This window comes from Chroicocephalus ridibundus, chromosome 1 (assembly GCF_963924245.1).
Source record: "Chroicocephalus ridibundus chromosome 1, bChrRid1.1, whole genome shotgun sequence".
Lineage (NCBI taxonomy): Eukaryota > Metazoa > Chordata > Aves > Charadriiformes > Laridae > Chroicocephalus > Chroicocephalus ridibundus.
Window position 1 is genome coordinate 108,718,825 of NC_086284.1, and position 17,096 is coordinate 108,735,920.

The 17,096-nt window shown below is 34.4% G+C and overlaps 1 protein-coding gene across 2 annotated transcripts in view; it reads right to left on the reverse strand.

Moving 5' to 3' along the window:
• The window catches only part of NCAM2 (neural cell adhesion molecule 2), a 303,009-nt gene that overhangs the window by 225,268 nt on the left and 60,645 nt on the right, over positions 1-17,096 (reverse strand). The window lies entirely within an intron of this gene.

Genomic DNA, 17,096 nt, shown 5'->3' on the forward strand with positions numbered 1-17,096 from the left:
GGGCCCACTACTGAATGGGACAGCGGACCTGGTGATGAAGGATATGGAAAAGTCTGAGGTACTCAGTGACTTCTTCACCCCAGCTTTTACTGAGAAAATTCACCCCCAAGAACCTGAGGCGCACGGCACTAGAAAAGTATGGATCAAGGAAGACTTACCCTTTACATTTAAACATTCAGAACATTCTGAATGCATAAGATTCTCATAGACAAACTGGTGAAGCATGGAATAAATAAGTGGGCAGGGAGGTCAACTGGAAACTGGCTAAGCTGCTGGGTTCAAGGTGTGATCAATGGCACAAAGCCTAGCACTAGAAAAGTACCCTCAGGGTGAGGGAACAGGGAAGAAATTAGTCTTAAACAGACACTTGTGTACATTTTATTACTGCATGTAGAACATTCATCAACAATTATATAGTTTTAAATTTTACTTCTTATTTCCAAAACTACTAAAATGATTTCAACAATGAATAATTAAAATGGAAACCACAGGGGAAAAAGAAAAACCATAAAGAAGTTCCTTGTCGATTCCCCTAATTAACTGTATCAGTCACAGAATCTGTCATAACATTACTTCCATTTACCCAGATACACAGACTTCTTTTGTGTTTTTCAGAGAGCAAGTTGTGTTGTTACAAACATAGTCAGTCATGTATCAAGCTTTGACGAACTAAAGATTGCTTTCCTTAAAAGCTTGACAAGCAAATCTTTCTCCAAAATCTACAAGGACAAAACCACCAATCATTATTTTAATCCCCTCTATTTTTCATAAACAATGGCTCAAAACCTGGATCTATGACACTTGTTCAAGAATGTTTAAGCAATGACATAGGTAATCTATATCTGCAACATAACTGCTTGACAAAGCTTTTAAGTGTTATTTCCATGATCAAAGGTCTATATATTTTTTGAGTTATTATTGCTGAAAATTCAAACAGATTAAGTTTAAAATTTGCCAGTTTTTGATTGATGCCACTGACCTCTTAAATACAACACGTAAACTCCCTATTCTGATTTGAATGCTGACTAGAACTTAGACACAACACATACACATAATTTTGCAATTATTACATATTTGGTTAGAAACAAACCTAAATGAGTCCTGCATTGTGCACAGATAACTGCATGTCTGATCAGTCATTTCATTTTTGTTTTACTCCTTCTTCTAAAGATGAAGGCCATGTAAGTTATACCAGATACTTTATAAATATATTCACTCCACTGCTGGCAAGCAAATATACCTATTTTATAATTGATTTGATAACAAAGTCAAATGTCTTTGAAACACATATTACTCATGCTTTAATGGGTTTAAACGTGCTTAAACTTTTTAATTTATTTGCATATACAGCAAGTGGAGTCACAACCCCTTCTTAATCACACGCAGTATGTCATTTGAGAAAACAAGTCTCAAAGGTGTGAAAACGGGGCAAAGGAAAGGCAGGAAATGCAGCCTGTTGGGCAATAAGAACTCCTCTGATCCTAAGGGCTAACCATTTACTTACTTAACTGTAATTCAACAGGTACTTGTCAATGCCACTTCTCTTCCCTGCTAGAGAAAATAGCTTCTCTGAAGGACCTGGATAGAAACTAACATGACAGCCATGATACAAAATTATTTGGGAAGAGTGAATTAAAAGTGGAGAACATCAGAAGGAATACTTGTTTTAGACCGCAACAAAATAAAAGATTCTGAACAATGAATGTATGTTTTACACATGTATTATTTCAATGTCCTTGCGATAAAGGCAAATGCAAATAACGTAATTTACATGCAGATTCCAACATCATCTTTTCATTCTCAGACAGCAGAAATCCATCTTTTATGTGTAACTTATGATCTTAGTTTTAATGAGGACTTTGACAATTGACAAGAAAGTATGTGGATTTCTGTTTCAAACATACCTGAAGTTTGATTAGGAGCCTGCAATATGAATTGTTAAAGTCTGTTTTTTGTTGTTTCAGAGGGTTCTTTGGTATACTGTAAGTGAGGTTTATTAGCAGTGTTCCTGCAGTCAAACACGCTATTAAAATTTGACACATACATTCTATCCTTATGGAGAAGGGGATCAGTGACTTCTGGACAGAACGCTACCCACAAATTCTAGCTATCGTTTTTTAAACAGTCTGATGCACTCAGAGATCAATAGGTTCATGTTTCTTATGTTTAATTTTACCTTTTCTATTATTCTACTGTTTCTTTATTATTTTTATTTCTCTATGATTTCTGTATTGTTACTCTACTGTTTCTGCTAATTTATTTTTTTATTCTGTTTTCAATGCTGTAAAAAAATGAATATATTTACAAAACCGCATTGTGCATGAACTCCATCCTCCTACTACATACATTTAAGTGACTATATTAAGAAAAAAATCACAGGAAAAGAAGAAGGAAACACATAGCACTTTTATATAATACTATAACACCATCGCTATGTAATAATATAATAAGATGTGACAAATAGCAACAAAACGAAAATATTATTTAACCATAAGTATGTTTTCCACATTTAATTGGCTACTTGTACGCCCTCTATTAATAACACTGAGTTTAAACTACATAGAAAACCAAGTATGATTTAGTTTTTTAAATTGATCCTCAAGTTATCAAGTATTTATGAAGGAAATAATTTGAAAATAACAAAGTTATCAAGTACATTAAAAGAGTAAAGCTATAATACCATAACTTCTCATCAAAATTTACCAGTTTATTAAATCTAAAATTAGAGCTTAATGTCTCATCTTTCAGAAACTCTTGCAGAAAGCTCAAGGGATAAAAATCATGATATTAATTTTCCATTACACTAGCTGTAGATCTTTGCTTTCATTCCATGTTATTACCAAAAATTCTAAAACTAAAATTTAGTAGTAGCTTATTTGTATATTTTTGATTAGTAGACATTTTTTTCCCATAAATGCATTTCATTCTTTATAAACTTGTATGCCAAGAAGAGACCAAATCATGCTCTTCCTTCTTTTTTCTTTTTTTTTTAATGATAACATACAAATAATAATAATTTTTAAAGAAGTAGAAGAAATTTCTCTCTCGGTATTTCTTTGGTGGGTTTTCAGTTGATCAGTTGCTGTCTATCACTACATTGGCTTGTAGAAGTCAAAGCTTGACAATGCTTACACTACAAGTTAGAATAACTGAGTCATATTAGTAAATGGAATAGCAATCACTTTCAAGAAAGCATTACAGAGACCCTGTCTGCATTTTACCTTACCTTATGTAAAATCAAAATATAGAACTACAGTTTACACAAGTTCCACCTAGAAGTCACCACATACTGTTAAAAGCTCAAGTAACCAGAAGTTTAACAGCAGTTACTTAAGATTTTTGACTGAACTGAAAATGTGCCTTTTAAAAAACTCAAGCTCATGAAGATAAGAAACATTCGCAACATTTAGACATTAACTGTAAAAGCCTCGGTCTTTTGTCAGCAGTCTCCAAAGGTGATACGGAGCACTTTGCATTTGTGTTTGGTACTATATATAAGAGAATACAGTTATTTTAGTAAGTCTTGTACGATCAAAATATAGGAAATATTTCAAACATTTTTTTCAGATATTTTTTATATTTGAAACCCCCCTTTTTAATCACAAACTGAGTAGTGAAATCTTCCCAAAGTATTTCACAATACCCTTTCCAAGGGCTTTCTTTTTCTTGCTGTTATAAAAAAGAATGAATCTAAATTGCTTTCAGCTTAGATAATGGTTTACAAGAAAATATTTTAAGTTGCCAGAATTTGGCCTGTCTTGGCCTTGTAGCAATTACCATAAGAATGACAGATGAAAACAAACACAAATTATCAGTGTTTTAAAATCAGACAATCTGATTGCTTAGACATTAACCGTAATTTTTTTATTACATGGAAGAGAGATGATGTATATGAATGCTCTAATACATATTTTTATAAAATTTTAAATTTTACCTCTTGCTTTTTGTGAGATAGTTCTATGTAATATTTTCATTCTTTCATTACTGTACCAAACTGCAACCTTAAAGTAGTTGTAAAAGGCTGAATTTTGTGTCACAGAGACTTTAACAGAATTACTGTATGTGCTTTAGCATTCCTTACAGAAAAGAAATATGCAAGAGTCCTGGAGCAGAGATTACAGTTCATAGCAGCAGAGCGCTTATTAACTTTCAAGTTGAAGAATAAGATGAAGATAAGAACAGAAGCTAAAGACGCAGACGTTAGTGCAGTTTCAAGAACCAGACACAGGATCTTTAACATTTCACGGATTGGTGACTTCTGACAGGTCAGTACCATTTGGCCACTTACAAATATAAGACTGCAGTTAAAGGAGTCATCCATCACTCCTAGATAAATGGCAGTTCTGCAGGCACTTCTATATTAGGTTTATCAAAATTTTTGAAGTTGTGTGCACATTAGGACATGAGGTTAAAAGCATAATTATAGAGCCTGCCATCCCAATCTACAGTGTATGCAAATTCCCCTTTCATTTTAAACCTCACAATTTAGCTACTGCAAATTGTTAGAGGTGCTGAATATTACCCGGCAAAAGCAGGCTTCTGATTTATCTGGGGGCTGCCGGTTAACATAGTTAAGGGACATTACATGAAACACTAAGGTGAGTTTAACAGACTAGGAGACACGCAGCACATGTCACTGGCTGTTAATGAAGTCAAATGTTTCAAGCTGAGAGTAATTAAATTGTGACGCTGGAAAAAAAGAAAATATTTTTTGCTAGTAACTGCTCCACACAAATATCTAAACTTCAATATTATACTTACTGACACAGTATTTATGCATAGCTTGGGCATACTGATGGTTTTATCTCTTTTAGTTGAGATGTCAAACGAGATCAGCAGCAACTGGATTATGATAGAGAATTGACACAGAAAGATGAAATAACAGCATGGAAAGAATTAAAATTTGCAGTGTTACTGACACTGAATATAGACACTCTTCACCTTGACGGTAGTTTTTCAGTAAGTATAAAGGTACTGTTGCAGGAGTTGGTCAGTTGACTGATTATTTGTTTATGTTAATGGTCAGCAAGTTAGAAGTTTTTCTTTCAAACACTGATGGTTGTTGGGTTGATCACCACTCGACCATGTCATGGCAAAAACAAACAAGATGAACAGAAATTAATCATTGACCACTCTGCTGATAGCAAGACTGGAGGGGGGGTGGAGGGAATTTTAGAATAACTGACTACTTTTAACTCAACTCTCTCATTTTTGAAGCATAATACCATCTTTCCCCACACTTTTCCCCGTGTCCAACAGAGAAATTAGTGTTAAGTTAATGCTGGGGGGAAGAACCCAACATCACCAACCAACCAAGAAACCAAACATGGTTACTGATCTCCCATTCCCTGAATCTGAAGGTGGTATGAAGGTACGCAGACTTTTGGTCACATATAAACACTTTTATTGTGATACTGGTACTTTGAAAGTGATGATGCCATCCTCAGAACACATACATATTGTCCATCAACCCTTTATCCCACATGTCATAATGCTTCTTATTCATAACGGGCTTAGAGATATTAAAAAAATTAAATAATTAACAGTCCCAAATAATAGTATTTCAATGCATCCATTTCCTTTCACTACAGGGCAATTTCAGAGTACCTGGGTGCTTTTTGGATAAATACTAACATGAATGTCTACTCCAGTACTCAAAGCCAGCTAGAATTCTGATGTGTAATAGAATTTGACTTTTTCAGAATTTCTGTCAGCTAATGGTCTTGAAAAAATGGTGCCGTAATAAACTGAGAAAGTGCTTAATGTTTTTCATAGTGAGAATTCCAGACAGCTTCCTAGCATCCATTGTCACCCGTTGCAGAGAGATTTTCTCTCAGGAATCCAACTGAGGAACAGGATAAATCACCTCCCTTACATTACGTATACACTTACTTTATTAGCACCTCCAAAAGAAACTGCTTATGTTGGCCAAAGATCATAGGTGAGAACTGATGTCAGCCAGGAAAAGCTCTGTCAAGATGATTCCTGGTATTCTTAAAAGTATGTTTTCAAGGCATTTAAGAGCTTTGGATCTTTAGAGATGAAAAGCTTGTCCATACTGTACCAGGATTAAAATTATATTTCCCATTATGAAAATGAACTGCAGACAAGATTGGAGGTGTTGAAAAGTCAATTGCAGTGAATACTTGGCAAAATGCACTCTTTCCAACAGTCCACTGATTATCAGCAGGGCTGTTTTTTTCATTTGTTTTGGTTTTGAGAAATCAATAGTACACATGAGGACATATGTTTATCCAATAAGGAACAAAGACAAGTTAATACAACTGCCCAGTTTTCACTGTGGTATTCTGAGTGGATCTTCAGTTCAGTTTCTGATTGGAGATAAACATGTCAGCTATGGTCATGGAGTGTGATTGCAGAACCACAGGCTTAATGAACTGGCAAGGTTTCATCGCTTTATTGTTAAGCACTACACAAATCTTGGTATTGAATTTGTCTGCCTTAAAAGGTACTGTAAGCTTGGAAGCATTCATCTATGAAATTCAGAGTAAAAGTTATGGATTTGATTTGTCAGATGCTCAGATTATGGACAACTAAAGACAGTTAGACATTGACCACAGTCAGAGGTAAACTCTGTGACATGGCTGTCTCTGAACAACCACACAACACATTCAGAATAATTGGAAATGAGAAGAGTATGTAAAACCTAGATTGTTTCAAGAGAATCATGGCAGAGTTCACAGATGGATATATCAAAGGCAGAACATGCCTAGGAATGATTCAAAAAGTTGGGATTTTTAAACTCATCATCAGAGCATTTTAAAGAAAAAATTACCGGAGGCTCCTGAATTAACTAATGCACATTAAAAAAAAAATCAGTCAATAATTAAAGTTAGACAGTATATCAGGTAAGCATTAGAGCATCACTGATTGCTTAAAATGAGTGATAGTAACAAGCATTATGTCATTATTGCAAAATTTTATGTTATCATTTTATATCAGATGTTTCTTACATATAAGGTAAAATACCAGCACATTTCTCAAAGTTGAAATAATAATCCTTTGTGCCAGAAGAATCCAAAGAGGGAAATTATGGACTAATTCCTAAAAAAACATAAAAGTAATCTTTTACTATGGAAGTGTAATGGTGATATGGGAGCATTTCTTTTGATTCAGAACTGGATAGGAAAAAAGTTTCCGCTAATCCACATACAAGTTTTAGCCTGTTAAAATGAAGCAACTCACTTACAAACTCAACTTAGCTGTTAGCTGGTAAGATCAGAAATACAAAGTCCTTTGGGAGGAAGAGGCGACCAGAAATCTACAGAGCTATGGCTTGCATATCAGGTTCCAGATTCTCTAATGCCCTTCCCCAAGCCACAGATTTTACAGGCCAAAAAGGAACTCTGAAACCTGTTGTCAGAAGCCTATCTATTTTTCAACCTAGTTTAATTTGTTTAAGTTTTTAATTGAAAGGCATTTCATCACTGATTTATAAGAAGGTTGTTTGAGAACAGAACAATTACCACTTGGAAAACTTATCAGGTAAGATGAAAGGAAAGAATAAAACTCTTCATCATGAGGAACATGTATACAGGAGAAGAGGAACAGTGAGGGGAGAGAAAAACTTTCAACCCGGAAAACAACCATACTGCCATTAGAGAACTAAATAAACAGCTCAGAGTTGAGCAAAGAGTTTGAAAGCAGATGAAAATCACAAGGGAAAGCTGGAAAACTTCTTCTGGAGGAATTCAAACAACTGCCAACTGGTAAGGAAAGGATACTGTTTTTCCAAATATATGTATAAAAAAATTTAAATAAATTCCATATATTAATGTACCAGATAAGAAGAGAAATCATCATTAAACTTTAGCAAAAATAATCCTGTTCATGTTATTTTGAAAATACTAATTCTGGAAGAGAGGTTTACAAACATTCTGACCTGGAAATATGGTTTAAAGGTTGCTTATGCAAGTGAAAGTACTTGCTGGAAATATCGAAGTTATGCCTAATAATGTCTCTTTCATTCAGTGGAAGACTCTATTTAGAAATGGCTTTTCTCTTTTAATTCTTCCTTGTAATACTTCCTAAACTTTTCTTAAAAAGCAAATAAATAAAAAAATCTTTGAGGATTTACTTCTCTCAAGGCCATTCAACTAATATTTAATTTTCTTATGTGCCACATTCTGATTTTTTTCTAAACTTACACTAATAGCTTTAGTAGCACTAGCCATCATAACAAAACACTCAGATTGCTTAGAATCTTTTATTATTATTATTTACTGGTTTCTATTTCAGTGTTATTCAGGAATAATTTAGAAAGAATATCTGCCACTGTAAAAGCCAGACTACTTAACAGGAAAAACACACTTTACCCAATGTATAAGGCAGCTGTTGTTAATAACTTCTGTGTCACAGTTCAATGATCTTAGAACACTTACTACTAACTGGTGGACACTCAGGATGAATCCAGAAACATGTAGGAAAATCAGCTTCCAGTGATTCTCAGGCTCTTACTCACAGGTTCTTTTCCAAAGGGATATACAGAGAGTAATAAGTGCTTCCAGAAAACAAATAATCAAAACCCTGTGTCATGGTCAATTGGCAGGAAAGGAAAGCCAATCTGGTAACAGAATTTCTGTCTAGGCAAGTTCTCAAATGCATATAGCCTTGAGAAGCAAGTGAGTGTTGGATGTTTTTTTTTATTATTATTTTGTCTCCTCTTGTTCGAAAGTTGAGGAGGTTAAGAAAGACAGCACAGAGCTTTGAAATCCCTTTTCATTTTCCTGTTCTGTGTTCTCCTATAATTTATTTGCTTCTCACGTCAATTTAAGTCAAGGACAGGTTTTCAAAGAAGGAAAGAAAGTGCTACACGTCTCCCCTCCCCCCCAGCAATAAACAAACCTAAACCACTCCTCTACTATACACATGCACACTTTATACCGCTTATATGGTTACAAAGGCTGTAACTGGGAGTTGACTGTGAATATAACGGGACTTAGAAAGTCACATTAAATTGTTTTTCTTTCCCCCAAAATGAAAGCAATCATATACTTCTACACAATGTTATTTGTTGCTTATTCTTTTCACAATTAATATTGCAAACACAAACATCTTATTAATTTTATCGTGTTTCATTCACTCAGGACATCCCCACACGACATACTTTGACAAGTAACCACTAATTACTTGGCAACAAATAAGATAAAAGAGAAATGTTTTACATTTAAGAGTAGTGAGCTTTCTGACCTATTATAAAGCAATTTCCCAACTCGATATATTGTGTAAGAGCAGTACTGCATGGTAGCTATGCTACCAGATACTAGAAATAGCTATTAACAGTAAATAAAAAGTGTCAGGATGGTGATAAGAGACTACAAAGCAGTAATTTTAAAGTGAAGTAAAAAACTGGCAAATACACCATAAAAATGACAACTTTGCAAGGTAGAGAATCAATGTTTTACTTACTGCCAAGTATGCCACCCTAAAAACGCACATTGAACTAGGCTAAATAGTTGCAGTTCCTTTCAGTGATCACACCGTTTAATGCCTGTACAATTAAGATATTTCAATAACTAAGACCTAGGGTCACAAGAGATATTTAATTCATTTTTTAAAACTTGTCTTTAAAGATTCTTCCTTCCTCTGCTTTCTTTGCTGACAAGAAGAAAGCCTAATAAAAATTGCTTAGAGGTGTCAATAAAAAAGCAAGGAAAATCAGCAGGCAGGCAGAAAGAGAAGGAAAATCTGAACGTTATTCTATGACTCAGTGAAATTTTCAGAGATGGTCCTAATTTTAACTCTTTCAGTCATTTTATGAGACCTCACATCAATAATACCTTCACATTCAATAATAGTATTCTGACATAAATTCATTAAATTTTGATCTATTACTGTTTACAGACAATGGAGATTCTTTCCGGAATTAAAGAGGTTTTAAACAAATCTAATAAAACAGGCTGAGAGAGCTGGGGCTGTTCAGCCTGGAGAAGAGAAGGCTCTGGGGAGACTTTATAGCAGCCTTCCAGTACCTAAAGGGGACCTACAGGAAAGATGGGGAGGGACTCTTTATCAGGAAGTATAGTAATAGGATGAGATGTAACAGTTTTAAACTGAAAGAGGGGAGATTGAGATTAGAGATTAGGAAGAAATTCTTTACTCTGAGGGTGGTGAGGCACTGGAACAGGTTGGCCAGGGAAGTTGTGGATGCCCCATCCCTGGAAGTGTTCAAGGCCAGGCTGGATGGGGCTTTGAACAGCCTGGTCTAGTGGGAGGTGTCCCTGCCCATGGCAGGGAGGGGTGGAAATAGATGATCTTTAAGGTCCCTTCCAACTCTAACCATTCTATGATTCTATATATTTGTAAAAGGGAGTTTCCAACAAAACCCCAGTACTGGTATGATCCTAATTAAAAGTCAATTTAAAACCTGTATTTTTCCTTAAGTTTTGTCATTGACTCTTGTTTAATATGCCCCTTACTGCAGCTTTGAGAAAATAAGTAACACAAATATACATTTAGCTTGTCTCTAGTGTATTCATCAATGTATTTACTACCTTCAGGTATCTATAATAAAAACTGCAATTTATTTTTCAGATTTAGACTTTACTGTGATCGTACTACCCTATAGGTAAATATATTTAATGACGTTTTAATTGCAGTTGCAATGATTCAGGTTTGCACTACTACCAACAAATTTAATGAAGTACACCATTTGAAATGAGTGCAAGGCTTTCTACAAATAATTCCCATACTGTACTTTCATTCAGACAGATGTTTTTATGCGACCTACATAGAAACATTAGAAATAAAAATATTGATTAATTTACAGAGTAATCAGTTGCAACTTGAAACACAACAGTGACTTGATACAGAATTCTCATAATATTTTCAGAATTTGTTTTCTATTTTTTAATTTAAATTTCATCATCATTGCTGTTGTCATTGCCTTCTCATTGCAGGGGCATTGGACTAGATGACTATTAAAGGTCCTTTCCAGCCCAAACTAATCTATGATTCTATGATAAAATGTATTAGGCAGAATTTTGTCTTTTAAGTCGTAATACTTCAAAAAGATAAACAAAACACTCAATAGGTCTCCAATAACAACATTGTTTCAAGATAAAACAGTGGTAAATTGCCAGGCTTACGGAACAAGACTTTTTTGTGTACAAATGATTACTTGCCATCCAAAGAGCATTTACAGAGAGAACAATAAAATTGTAATTAAAACATAAAAAAGCAGTATCCAGGTGAAAGAATATCAAACACATTGAAGCTGTCATTTAGAAAAAAAGAAATTACCTTCTTATACAGAGTGCTTACAGAAAAGACTGATGAGATTAAATGTGCTTTGTGACAGGATATTGTGGCAATGGCAGACTTTACTGCGGAGACTCAGGTAAAACCAATGCAAAAAAGGCAAGTATTTTTGATTAATGTAAAATGCATTTTTTTTTTCCTTTTACTGTGGGGAAAAAAAAAAGAGGATATATTTCAATAAATAAAATTAAAAGGAAGTCAGATTGCTTCTATAACAGTGTTCTACAAGTTCTTGGCATTATAACATGATAGGCTGGTATTGCCTAAAAAAATCCTAGTCTGTGTGTATATAAATCACTGAAGGTCCAATTATGTTTTAGTTTATGTTTCAATCGCGGAAAAGCATGTTTTTGCACAACATTCTAAATTATATTAATATATTAATATTAACATATTAATAATAACCTGAATATATTAATTAACCTGAATATATTAAGGTATCAGATTGACTATTTCGAAGATTAAAAATTTCTATGAAACTATCCCTAGAACAAACTTAGAACATTGCCCCAAATGCATTACTTGAGCAAACTCTTTGATACTGAAAAAATTACTTATTTTCGTCTTGGATTTTTCAAGCACTTATGTTAAACGATGTTTCATAATGTCAACTAAATACGTTCTTTCATTTCCATTTCAGCTAAGTTGTGAGAGACTTCAGTTTATACACTAACTTTTTATTTAATAAATTTAAAAGTTTTAAATTTATCTTTTCAAATGAAGTTGTTGACACTTGGTTTACACTTCAAAGTATGTCTTTTTGCCAAGAGCAGTCATTTCCTTTGTTTTTAAGAGAAAGACTACATGTCTATTTACAGCCTCTTTTGCCATCACAATATTAAAAGTTATCACTTAGTTCAATGTTTAACACAGGGAGTACTCAGGCAACCACCCCACATATGCAAATTAATATTGTACTAAAATACATAGGAGTTAACTTTTTAATTGTAATACCTTTAGGATTCACAGGTGTTCATAAGGGCTTTAAAAGGTCACTCATCTTAAAATGATTCTTGTCCGAGCTTCTAGAAAGCCTGAAAAAGGCATGGCAAACGTCCAACTCTCTGTTGATTTCTGTCATCCTAAACTGACACCAAGCACCACTGGCAGGAAAAAGCCCTCATTAGCAGTAGTACTTAAAACCCACTATCATCCTGTTAAAATACTCTCAGGCCTCTTACTGCCTACACATAATACTAGATTTATATCCACAACTAAACCTCTGCAAGCAGAAACCAAGTCAGAAATTTAGGGTGCAATTCACTACTTTTTGGGTGCTGTGTTCCACATATGTGTTAGCATGAGATGCAGCCCCAAAGCATCTACATTCAACACTGAAGAGGCAACATAAGTAATAACGTATTTAGTGAAGTTCCTTTTTGTTGGTTGCGCGTCTTTATTTCTTTTTCTGTATTAATCAATTAGTTGCTAACAATTATTTTCACTCCATGGTTACATTTTAAAACACAGTATGTACAAATGTGCTTTCCTAAGAGGAGACAGAACAGAACATTTCCTGTCAAACTCAAAGATATTTCAGGTATTTCTCAAAGTCTATCTCATTTATATGAACACTCTCATATTCAATGTTTTTTTGAAACTATATTGGCTATTCAACCTCTTTTTCTATATAAGTTTGTTATAGTTGCAAATACTAAAACTGTGGCTTAACTGTAACTGATCCGGCATTGGCTAGCAGAAAGAAATTGAAAGTAGTAGCAAGGAAGATCAAACTCTCTTTTTAACTGATGTTAATCTAAACCTCATGATACTTTTAAGTGCCAGTATTGGTAGTCTGTCTTTTTTTTATTTTTTTTCTTTAAGTGTTAAAGATAGAAATTCAACAAAGTAGATCTTCATATGGAATACACTTACTTTCTGATAACTTGCATTAAAAAAATGTTAACATTTACAGAGAAAGGCTTTTTGAATGTCTAGGGAATGGAGGCCTACCTTATGAAAAGATCAAAAAAAAAAAAAAGGTACTGTGGGGCTGCGTAGTAACTCTTTCCGTACACTGTAGTTAGGAAGAGAAAGAAGCTGAAACATACAAATGACACCGGAGCAAAAGGCAAAGGAAATGTGAAGGCTTCTTATCACTAGAGGAGTGAAAACCTTTGTCTTACCTTTCAAAAAACAGCAGTATAGCATAAATCATCTACAGAAAAAAAACTATTTGGATAACCTTGAAACTAAGACTTCGATTCATGTGATAGACAACTGACTTCATCTGACTTGCATCTTTCAAGAAGCAAGTGGTGAAAGTCTTGCCTTTAATTCTCAATTCTGTCTGTTTCAGTGTTTCTTTACCTTCCCATTCGTCACTTCCTGTAGAACTCAGACACACATTTCCCTCCTTCTCTTCCCCAGTGCATACATTTTGCTTGACTGGTTTCATTGGTTGTGTTCCCTAAGACGGTTAGCATAAAGCAAAAAGTAGTGGTGTCAAAATATGTGCTAATATTCACTGCAGTCCTAAAATGCTTCTAACAGAAACACATCTGCTGTATCTCGTTTGTCCCCTCATGTGGCATACAGCAATTTTTAAGGCTCTAATTTTACAGCATGAAACACATCTTTGTCATAACATTTCAGAATATTCCATTCACTGGATGTGAAAAGGCAACAGTTAAAGCCACTCACCAGTTCCGTATTTCTGGTGTTATATGGAAAAGACATAAACCACTTCAAAATACACCTACCTGGTATATTCTATAGAATCGAGAAATAATCTGTAGGGGTTTTTTTCCCCCTAGGATTTTCTGGTAACACACATCCCAAATTACCAAAAAAGTATGACTCCATTTTTTAAAATCAATGCCTGGTTGAGGACAAATAGACACATGAGATTAAAGGTTTAACAGTCAAAAAGGAAAATGAAGACTGCAATTGCCATATGCTTAAGCAAATGCTATTTCCTTATTTCTTGAAAGTTATTCCTCTTCATTTTTATAGAGTTGCTTCTGAGTTATATATGAACAAAGTATAGTCTCACTTGAAATGAGAAATTTGACCGACCTCCAAAACTATTACAGTATTTGCTATTATTATTTTTGAAAACTACCTAAAAGTTTTCAGCAATGCATTTAAAATCATTACTCTCACAAACATGAGCAGGAGATATTTTGGGGTAGAAGATATTTCTGATGGAGATATTACATTATGTTTTCAGGTCTAGAGACTATATTCCTTTTTTTCTTTTGTATTTATTCATATAAAGAAAGTAATATTGCTCAAGTCTAGAAATTCATATGCTATGCTACGCTACATGTTAAAATCATTTGTGTTTACAAATCCTCCCTTTAGAAAAGCAAGTACAGTCCTATAGTTCTACTACAGTTATTACTCTTCCAGTAGCAAAATAGTAACTCCAAAGACTTACTACTCTTAAGGCATGAGTCATGTTAACTGCCTTCTGCGTAATTTGTTGGGTGTTGACTAAAGGTGGTCCAGCAGCCAAACACGAAAAACACGAAGTCAAAGAACCTTGTTAAAGGGAAAAGCTGATTAAGCCATACTCAGCACGCTTTTGCTCACTTCACAGCACTTGCTTTCAGAACATATAACTTTCTTCAGAACGCTACAATTCTAACAAAGTATGAGAATACCACTGGAGAATTGTACATAACTAACTACAGATGTTAAGAAAAGATGACCATGTGATTCAAGGATGTTTCACTTTAACATAATTAACCTAAAAGGATTGCCAGGGAAAAAAAAAAGCATGTAAGGAAAGAAACTGGAAAAAATCTGCATGTAAAATGAAATCTCAGAAAGATAAGGTTCTAGAAATTGTTATTAAATTCTTGCTTTTGAGGCAGTTTGAGTTCCAAATTTATTTTCCTTTTTTGATACACAATGATCATGATAACATGTCTTGGAGTAGTCTATTTTCGTTTTCTTCTGAAAACAGTTTTTTACTATGGAAATATTTCCCTGAAAATTTTATTTTTTAAGAAAGCACTTCTTTAAAGCTTTTAATTCTGAATTTAATATTTTAATCATGGAATACCATAGCAAAACTTCCATTAATGTTATGTAGATTTTTTTGTTAAACAAAATAAAACTTCATTTCACTGTGGACACAATAATTAAACAATCTCTTTGGAACAGGCAACAGACAACTGGGGACAGACATCCCCATATTTGTCATAAGGATGTTCAAGATCATCCTGCTTTAACAACAGGAATCACAGCGTTCCTGTGCAACCTGCTCTAGGTGAATCTGCTCTGGCAGGGGGGTTGGACTAGATGATCTCCAGAGGTCCCTTCCAACCCCTACCATTCTGTGATTCTGTAATCAGCATTAACCAATAGCTATCATGAGTTGACTTTAATGATGATGTAACTGCCTCCTGAAACACACAGGGATAAAAATCACTTCATTAAACTCTGTCAGGGCACTGAAATTTGTAGGGCATTTTCACACTCTTTTGATTCATGTAACAAGCACAGGCTATATACAAGTGCAAGTAAATACACAAGCTGAATTCCCACACCAAAACTTCCTTCTGGACTGTTTTGTACTTTCCAGGTAGCCCTGTTCTATAGCATTCTAAAGATGACAGACCAGTATTTATGAAGTGTATTAGGAAAAACAATTTCCTTCACATTAGTCTTTAGCTTTCCAACACTGAACAGAATCAGTTTAAAATAACAAGTATTGTATTTCAGTAGCATTTACCAATATTAAAACATGGCTATAAGTATTTTATTTTTTTTAAGTTATTAAATGTGCATGGGACAAAGGGAGAACACAAAACAGCACAAAACTGCAAGTGCACAGAAGCACCAAAAAATTAATACCCGTATGTTTTCTTCTTATAGCACTGCAGTGCGTCCTGGTGGCCAACAGAATTGTTGGCATAAGGGACACTGTTAGCTGGAAACACTTATTGATGGCTTCCAAATATTTTGACATGTGGATAATGTGCTGCATTGCTGCATCAGCAGGGCAATTACTACAGTAGTCAGCAATTTTAACCAACATGTTTTCTCCAAATAAAAGAGCAGAACCCAGTCTACAAATTAATGGATATGATATACTGCAACCTGCACTGTGTCTGACTGAACTGAAGTCTGTCTAGCTAACCATACTACATACTGATAAATAGTGGCAGCAGTGGTTGGGTTTTGTCCACATTCATATATAAGCAAATGAGAGGAGCTATTAAGCCTTAACACAATTTTTGTTTGAAAGAAGCAACAACATCCACCAACAACCACCAAAAATGAAGTAATCCAGAAAACACAAGCAGTAGGTAAACTATGTGCTGAGTAACAAGCAACAAACAATCATGCTGATTTTTTGAAATGAAAGTTGTTAGCAATTTTTCATAACAAATTAATTTTAAGAGAAAAATAATGCTACAGGCACAGGTGAAATTGCACAGTCACAGATATGGACTGCTTCTTTTAGAACCATGGTGTTAAAATTTAACTATGCAATAACTGGAGTAGGCCGAAATCGACAAATCATATCTAACCATTCCCCTTCTCTCAAGACTTCACGTGTATGGAATCATAGGCATCCATACAACGATGTTTTTCCAATATAGGCCTAGAAGTATGTGAGGAGAGTAATCAGACACTATTGGTTTTGTTCAACACTGCCTGTATTTCTGTCCAGATTTTCAATTGCATGCAGGCAATTTGCTCTTAGATGAATCTAGACATGAGATCAGTACAGTAATCCAAAAGAAGAAAATAAAATGAAACTAAGGAGATACTAAAGGGGGAAGAGTGATCTTAGTTTCTTTCTATTTTTTTAATTCAATAACATTCAAAAGAGGGCTTGTTTGTGTTTTTTGGGTTCT